A 9,788-nucleotide genomic window follows, 5' to 3' on the forward strand; every position below is an offset into this window, starting at 1 on the left:
TTTTATCATAAGACCAAAAAATTGCGGTCTTCAAGACAGTTGATCATTGAATTAAAATCTATGCGTTCTATATCTTTCAAAAATGTAAACGTGATAGAAAAAAAATCAAATTCGAATTCAGCGTCCTCATAGTCAAAATCAGGTTTAAAATGCTTGGGAATCTGGAAACTGCCTTATGCAGTATATAATAAAAATAAACTTACTGTGATAGTAAGGCTTCAATAAGACCCAGGCAGCACCGTGGATCATGCGAGGATAGCCTTCTTTTTCATTCAGAAACAGGAGAATCAGGAGAATCTAGTATTCTTTCTATGGAACCTTGATCAAATTTTTGTACTGAGGCTCATCACAGCTTTAGGCCAATAAACAAAGAATAACTTGATGTTTGACAATGATTATACAGGCTTCGTAAATCGTCCACATCGACGATCAGGGACTGCTTCAGCACATCCTGCCAATAAGTGTTGCGTCAGTGATACCGTCGACGAGTGCATCTGGGATTTTAACGTCCGACATTTTTAAATGTATTGAGAAAACTCCTGAAACGCTGAAAAATAAATAACTATCAACTTGAGCAATGGAAATGAAACGTTATTGGACTTACCTACTTATAGCTAAAGGATACTTCCAACTACGATGTTGTTTTTAAACCGGCCAGCTTACGTCGTACACCGACTTCGGAATGCCTATCACGAAGGGCACCGAGCGCTCAAATATATCGCGCAATGCCTCAAGCAACAACGGAATGAAGATGGTCTTGGCTCCTAAAACCTGTAGTTATCAACCGTGTCAAACAACAAAAATTATTAAAAGTCTTTGAAAGAAATTGTGAACGATTATACAAAAATTTTCAATTTGATATTAAACCAACGATGTTTTGAAACATGATGAGGAATAGTTGAAAGATTAATCTAGAATCAGTCCCAGAATTTTAAATTCGTCTTAACTTTTTAATTTTGATTTCATTGTGAAAATCAGTAACAACGGGGGAATCTAAATGGAAGTGCTTTGAACGACTTTTTAATTCTGTGATCGGTTCAAAATTTGTCTGTCAACTCTTTTCCACGTATTTCACTGTTTTAAAACCACCACGTATATGGAGCTGTCCTTCCAGTGTCATCATCAAACTCTTGGTGCAAATCAATAGATTGATAAACGCTTACCTGTATGATTAAGCGCCAGGGCATGTCTACAGTGGCATGAACGGCACCCAGATTACCTCTTGCCAATATTATATTGCCATCTTTCTTGCTGTTTTATGTGCTATCGAACACCCACACACAAAACGGGAGAGCGAACTGTAGGGCAGCAATAAAAATATAATAAGTAGGTAATACCGTTCCATCGGAACAACCGAGATACAAACCTGCATTTTCGTTAGCTATTGTCTGTGTGCTGGCCTTACTCGTATACATTTTCACAGCTTCACCCCCAGTCCTGGATCGCGCAGTACTTCTGGAAGATTTCCTCCGTTTGAACGAATTTTGTCGCAACTTTTCCACGGCAGAGCTGGAGCTGGAATCTAGAAGGGCATCGAAGAAGAGGCGTAGCTAGCCGCTGGTTCTGGGCCGCCAGCAGTGGAGATCTTTTATTACAGCTCAATGCTTCGGCCAATCGGTGCCGGACCCTTAGGTAGAAGGTAGAGCTGGAGCTCCCAGATCACCAAAACTCGTTTAAAACTGAGGAACAATTTAACACTGCATGGAATACTGGGGTGAAATTATGAATCTTATTCGATTCGAGTTACCCGTTTCGAGTTGAACTCGAATCGAATTAGAACCAGTATTACGAATCTCGTTCGAGTTCTAAATTTTAACGTATTAGATTTCGAGTAAATCGGGTAGTAGATCATCTCGAAACGTTCCGTTCGAATCGAGATCGGTAATGTCAAAGTTGGTCGAATCGAACGAAATTCGATTGTTTCGAGTTTCATAATCCCGCCCCTGGTTTCACAACACAAACAAAAACAATTACCGCACAAAATGACAGCTCATGTTTTATGCACTGGAATGATTCATCATCTTATTTTTGATTGTATAGTACGATTCAGTGATGTGATAAACAAAATTCTATGTGGCTAAACGCCTTAATTTATGTTCAATGTTAAAAGATTTCGCACTAAAAAAAAAAATACAAAAATGGAGCAAGCGGAGATAAAAATTTCTCGCGTGAGCTTTCATAACGTCGTATGAAACATCTTATGAATTCAAAGAAAACTGTTGCAAAAGTTATCAAAACAACTTAAAACAAATTTCGTAATAAAACTCTTTGTTTACATTTGGTTTCATAAGACATTATGAAAGCTCACGCGAGATTTGCTTTTCTAGATCAATGAATAGTGGACATAAAGGCGTTAAAATTTGCGTGTTATGTTATTGGATAAATTTTGAGCGAAAATTTCAGCAATATTTTTTTTTGAATAATTTTTTTAAACGATCAATGTTGAAATAGGCTATCTAATTTTTTACCAGACGTTTCCTAAACAATACAGAAAGCTGTTTTTCAATAAATTTATTTGATTTAATTTATTTTCACGGAGAAAAAAGACGAAAGTTGTTCCAATTATTTCAGCTTGTTATACCAATAATCGAAATGCTGTTGATTTTTTCGCATTCAACTACTTTTATAATAGATTCAACTACAAACTTCTAATTGTCCTAACGCAATCAACTATCAATATAATGCATTCAACTCTATGATTTATTTTATGCATTCAACTATCAATACAATAGATTCAACTACAAACTGCTGATTGACCTTGTGCAATCAACTATGAATATAATAGAATCAATTGTAATAGAATAATTGATTCAATTGTAATGGTATAATTGATTCAACTGTGGATATGATAGATTCAACTACAATTGTATGATTGATTATAGGCATTCAACTATAAATATAATAGATTCAACTGTAGTGGTGTAATTGATTCAACTGTAAATATGATAGATTCAACTGTAGTGGTATAATTGATTCAATTGTAAATATGATAGATTCAACTACAAATGTATAATTGAATCTAGGAATTGAAGCATAAATATAGTAAATAAAACTACACGGAGAATAAAGTCGACTAGTTGATTCTATTATTTCAGCTGGTCATGTCAAATGTACGACTGTATTTGATTTTAAATCCATATGTTTTTAAAACAACAATTTAAACAGTTGATTTATTTCAACTATCCTGATGTTAAACTAAATTTGATTTTCAGTGTGCAAGTGTGTATAGTGTTCATCGTTCATCCGAGGAAAAAAGAAAAAATTCAACGGCCAAACGCGGAAGGTAAAATGAAAAATTGATCTATGTTTTTACATTCTTTTATCGATTATGAATCTTTTTCCCTTTCCAGACTATCAGGATTAACAGCAACGGATCTTCGGCAACACCAGATTGGTACGAATACCGCCGACGTAGAACAATTTTTGGACCGCCAGTCCCAGCAATAGTACCCGTATAAGATACTAGGTTCTGGCGGACTTTGCCAGCAAGCACCGTTTACGGGATCAAGCTGGGAGCTCATGAGCAGTAAGGACAAAAAGGAGGATGCGTTTTCAGGTAAAAATATTCATTTGAATTGTTTAAATTGGATTTACAATGTGTTTTTTTCTGCTCCAGTGTCGAGAGGTTGGCAGAAAAAAAAACCGACGGAACAGAAACCGCGAAAAGTAAGGAGATGTCCGGTAGAAGCGTTCATCAGTATCTTGCAAAACATCAGTAAAGCAGGTGGCGATATTATTACCATTGTGAATTTGTGTTATTTATTGTGAAATTTTGAGCATGAAAAAAATCAAGTTTAAATAAAATGTCAATAAAATCAATTTGAAAAATTTTAACCAATCACATTGCAAAATCTATCACTTCTATATAATTAGCTAAATTATAAATACTGTTGAACGTAAAAAATCAAATATTCGCATGTAATTGAATCCATCGTATGTATAGTTGAATGCAAATAATCAACCATAGACTTATACTTGAATTATTCAAATTTATGATTAATTGCATAATTTCAATTACACTTATGCAGTTAATTATATCTTATTTATAGTTGAATGCAAAAAAATCTACAATACAGTAGTAGTTGAACCTATTGCAGCTATAGTTGAACGCATGAACACAACCAAATAGCCTATTATATTTATAGTTGAATACTTAATAATTATAGTTAGCCGAGAATCAATCAGATATATGATAGAAAGCAAGTGGAATATCGTTGAAAAAACTATACTTTTTTCTCCGTGTTATTTTATTCAATTTAATTTCTGAAAAAGGCATTTGACGATTTTTGGAAAAATGTGTTTTGTTTTTTGAAAATCACGTCCATTTCTTTAAAATAAATACACAGTTTTAAGAGATCTAGTCATTTACGTTCCTGCTCATGGACATGAATGGATTTTACATTTTTTTTTTAAATTAAAAATTTAACCTTCCTGAATGGTACGGGTCAAATTAACCCGAAGCGCTCATTTAAGTCATCATTATCATTCCAATATACTGACCGAAGAATTAAGATCTCTGACAAACCGCAAAATTATGCTTGATGAAAATAATAATCAAACTAGGGAGAAAAAATTAGAATTTTAAAATCAAATTATTGCTATTATAATTTTTAAACACAATAAACCCCTGATAATTTATGAAAAATTAGAATTTCACACTTATTGCTGTTGTGGTGCCAATAAAAAAGCAATTTTTGATGCTGCTCATTAGAAATAATTTTACTTGTGGATAAAAATTAATTACTAAAACCTATTTTTACTACAAATTCTAAGGAAAACCAGTAATGTTTCATATTTCCGTTAATCCTAATGATGCCTAATTTGCAATCAATGAAAATCAACACTTAAAAATGGGCGCACTTTGCCGGTAACGAACCAAATTACTGATTGTTTTCAGTTCGATTTAATTTTAAACCCGTAATTGAATTTGATTTTTTATTACAAAAAATTGAATACCAAATCATACTATCATTTAGGTCTCACTTTTCCGCTCCATCATAATAAATGAAACCTTAATGATGCCTCGTTTTGTTATCTTGAAAAACAAAAAAGCAAATAGTGCGTTCATTTTGGTCTCAATGTCTTATTTAGGTATTGGTTCGACATCATTTTTTGACATATTGATGCTTCAATGATACCCAATTTTACCATTCGCAAAAATGCGATACTAAAATATGCTATCACTTTGGCATTGATAGCTCATTTTGGTTACTGTTTGCTATCGATTGAGGCATCAAAGTCTGCTCGGGTGTACATCACATTGAAATGTTTCCCAATAACATTTCAGCTGAAAAACAGTTTCGATCAAATTCAGTTTCTCGAAGTCATGACTGTGTTTTTGAGTAATGAGTTTAACCCGACGACAGATTTGAACTTCAGAGAATATATTCCATGAGATAAAAAGGTATTTCAGATCTTCCAATCTGTAGATGCAGCAGACAGTCTCAAATTGTGAGAAAAAATGGTTTTGCAGAACAATCTTTAAATTATTTTCATGAAATTTTGAGTTAACGATCAGGACGAAGAGCTCAAAAATAAATCTGATATAAAAGTAGTCCCTCAAAACCAAGGCAGTTTAATTGCCTTGAGGATACTTTTAAATTTTTCATGTAGTTTAATAAACTCGATTCTTCTAATTCAAGATTTGACGATAAGAAAAATATAGTTTTTGACTATGAAGAAATGTTCGTCATAATTAATTTTAAAATAATAGAATTTGTAAAAAATCATTGATTTTTTTCAAATCATATTTAAAATGTCTTTAAATTACGTTAAGTTATAGTAAATCAACATTACGTGAAAATAATATGAAAATTTTGAGTAAAAAACGGTTGAGCAGAGCACGGAAATCACTAAAATCACTTCTTAAACGTAGTTTTCAACTTATTTAGCAGAAAAAGAAAACATGTCATATTAAGGGGCCGTTCAAATATTACGTAACGCAATCCTTGATCATTTTTGATCCCCTTCCTACCTACGTAACGAATCCGTATGAGATTTTATAACCAAAATCAACAAATAGTAACAAGCTATTCACCTTACCTCCAACAACCCCCCCCCTTGAATCGTTACGTTTGAAATGGATCTAATTCAAATTTTATCAGTAGCATGTAATAAGTCAATTATTACAAGCGTTGGTATTAGTTATGCAGTCAGCTAGAGAATGATGTGATGTACAATAATTGGACAAGAGAAGATTGAGCGAACCAACTGTTGCACAATTCGATATTTTCTCTATTTCTATAGGGATCGTGATTTTTTTTTTTTTTTTTTGATCAAGGCTTTGCAATAGTTCAACATACAATTCATAAAGAAAACCGATGCGAAAAAAGTTTTGTTCTGACGTAAAACCTTATTTGCCATTGAAGGAATCTTAAGGTTTTGGTTAACAATTTGCACAAAAACCGCGCGAAAAAAACATTTAAAAGTAAAACTGTCGTTATATGCCTGATTTTCAGCAGAAAATATCGTAAAAAGCCTTATTTTATCAGTAAACATTCCAATAAACATGATTCAGTATTATTTTTGGGTAAAATTTGAAAGACGGCTGTAATATTGACAATTTAAGTCGTCCTGTGCAACGATGGGATAGAGGACAACGATTGGCAAATCACCCTATTTGATTCTGAATTTATGGTTCTCGATATTTTTTTTTTTTTTCAATTATAATTTGAACTTGTAATTTTAAATAGAGTTGGGAATGATGAATTTCTTTCACATTTTTCAATTCTGGACTTTCCTAGGTTTTGAATATAAATTAATGATTAAAATTTCAGATTCAAATCTAAAAATTGGTTGTAAATTTATATATTTTCTTTTCATATTCCAAAATTATGAGCTTCGAATATGAAACATTTGTCATATTTGAGATTGAAATGCAACACCAAGGTTCGAAGCAGGATTCTATACCAAAGATTATTCGAATTAAAAATCAAGAACAATAGACTGGACACTTAGGTACTAAATATTTCTCCACAAATATCCGGGCTGGGCAGATCCAGGCAATTTTATCCTTAAACCTTTCGAAATTATAGCATATTGTTTCAAATTTTTTCAAAGATCCAGCCAATATGCAGGCCAATTTCGAAATTATTCCGAAAAAAAATAATAAAAAAACTCGTGAAAGCAATTTAATGTTTATTTTGGCAAAACTTGTTTAAAAAAACATGACTTGGACGCAAGGTACATAAATCTTATGACTCAATCGAAATTTTCGTTTGATTTTGCAAATAGAGTGAGAAAATCTGCTCAAAATCCGGTCAAGTCTAATTGTATAAGTATTCAATATTTGGGACTGAATTACTATCAACAAGTGAGAGTTTTTTTGAAAAACTGACCATGACAAATAGTTTATCCCAAGGTCTATTGTGAAAATACATATTGAGTTTCAAAAATAAGCTTCTGATGAATCAATTATAAAAAATTCAGGAATGATCGTTAATCATCGCTTATATACCCGTTTTTTTGAAGCTTACTAGCTGTTTTTTGATAACTAATCGAAATGTGTTCTTCAGATGAACTATTATCAAAATTAAAGTTTTAAAACACCCGAATTTAAAAAAAAATCGGTTGATAACGATCAAAATTATTGGTGAACAACTGTTTTTTCTGTTCATCCAGAACAAAATCCCCGTAATTCTATACGAACTTCATCTGGCCCTTATTTTGCAGAGGAGCCTGGTCAAGTACCTTCAGTAATTATTCAGTTAAAAGTCTCTTCGTGGGATTTAATGTGAATACGAGGTTCGATTTGGAATTTTGGTCACATTATTTGTTGTGGAAGTTTTAATAATTGACAATTTTTTAAAATAATCTTTTGAAAAATTTATTTTCTATAAAAGTTTAAGAAATATGTTTGAAAGAAAAGTTTATCTATATAATTTACCATGTATAAAGCCTTTTTGAATCTAATTCCATTTATTCCATGGATACTTGTTATTTTGTTTGGACATAACGTCAGCAAGCAATAGAGTCAATAAGCGTTTTTTCCGTTCAAATATAGATGAACTTGATCTTTTTGCAAGACTTTATTTAAATCACAGATAACTACACTTAAGATTTATATTCAAATCACGGAAACTACCTGCAGTATGAATCACAAATATTCTTTAAGAAAAAGCCAAGTTTTGCCTAATGTTTAGAAAAGAAAAAGAAACACTATTTCCACTTCTTTTCACCCTCAACCGACAATAACGATTTTCAATTCGAAAAATTTTCATAAACAAAAAAATATTCGATGAACGTATTATATCACAACAAATATCGTCTTTTAATTTGTCAGAAGTCAACTGCAGGGAATCTCGTGGATAAACGTAAACAAATTCATCACCATAAACCATTTAACAACCAGCAGAAAAATAACCCGTCAAGCCCTCCAAATCGATGTCAAACCCAGCCAAAACAAGCCGAAGAATCAACTCCTGCCCCGGAAAAAATCCCTGCTTGGGAGTTTATTTGCTTGTCGGACATCTGTTTCGACTCCTCGCCATGTCGTATAATGTGGGAAATGTTTAGTATCGAGGTGTTCTTGAAACATCAACCCAACATGCGTTTTTCCTAAATGTAATCAAATTAGAGTCAAACAAATTAAGTATCTGGTGGTGGTGTTTTTGTTAGGTGGGCTTACTTCAAGAGGTTCCGAAATGAATGAAGAGGGTGTTGTGACTGATTTCGTTTTTCCCCTTGTCAGCTGCTCTCGCTTCAACAAACGAGGAACGTTTTGCCAAGGTTCATCAGTCAAATTGATTACACACACGCACGATGCCACCCACCTTTTTCCTCTTCCTGGTGAAGATTTTCTTCTTTTAGGTAGACTTGCACAGGAGCATACGTAGTTCAATAACATTCTACCTTTTCTTGGAAGAAATTTCACGGTCCCATCAGCTAGCGGCGCTTTGGTAGTTTTTGATACTTTATTGGGACTTCCACGAAATCGGTGACAGAATTAGAATGATGTAGTATATTACTATGAGTCTGAAACATTAATGAATATTAAGGTTTTGATCTGTGATTAAAAAAACAAATAAAATACATTGTTGGAAACCAGTAACAATAAATATTATAATCGTAGCTTGTGATATATCTAAGTTGGCAAGTCAATTGCCTCCTGAGCCTATGACCGCGAGTTCGAGCCCAAGAGTAAACATCTAACACAGTTGTACCGGAGAAATTTTTCTATAAACCCGATGTTATTGTGCGCGCGAAGGCGAACGCGAAACGATCTCCCTGATGAATGCATACTTCACGTCCAGATGCTTCATCCGCTGATGAGTCCGCGCCTCTTCCAGATACTGGATGCAAGGGATGTTGTCCTCCATGAAAGTAAAAAGATTTGCAAACCACATTAAATTCACCAAGGTAGTTTGTTAACCACAAATCTTCCTTGACTGCATGGCAAAGGGCTCCTATCTCAGCTTCGATCGACGACACACTGATCGTCTGCTGACGTTTCGTTGACCACGAAACTAGATTCCCGAAGAACATGTAAGTGTAGCCTGATACAAATCTTCGATCATCGGAGTCGTTGCCAGAATATCCAATATCCGATGAGTGATTCCGATTTCACGTTTCGGTGGAATACCAATGTCGATACCCCGAAGGAATCGCAGAATACGCTACTGGTCTACTCCAGTGCCTATCCACCGGGCTGGCCTGGTACTTGCTCAGTGCGCTAATCGCAGCACAGATATCTGATCTCGAAAATGTCTTCAGATATTGTAGATCAATTCTTTGAACGGATGTCTGGTGATAACCTCACCATCGTTCAGCTTTGCCCAGCGAACGTTTGT

General features: G+C 33.8%; 1 long non-coding RNA gene across 1 annotated transcript; it reads left to right on the forward strand.

Moving 5' to 3' along the window:
* Window positions 1–3,051: 3,051 nt before the first annotated feature.
* LOC129748178 (uncharacterized) lies at window positions 3,052–3,834 on the forward strand. The gene is made up of 3 exons (XR_008737673.1): window positions 3,052–3,283; window positions 3,351–3,556; window positions 3,617–3,834. It is a non-coding gene; the product is annotated as an uncharacterized LOC129748178 (long non-coding RNA).
* The last annotated feature ends 5,954 nt before the right edge of the window (window positions 3,835–9,788 follow it).

This window comes from Uranotaenia lowii, chromosome 2, assembly GCF_029784155.1.
Source record: "Uranotaenia lowii strain MFRU-FL chromosome 2, ASM2978415v1, whole genome shotgun sequence".
NCBI classification, from domain to species: Eukaryota; Metazoa; Arthropoda; class Insecta; order Diptera; family Culicidae; genus Uranotaenia; species Uranotaenia lowii.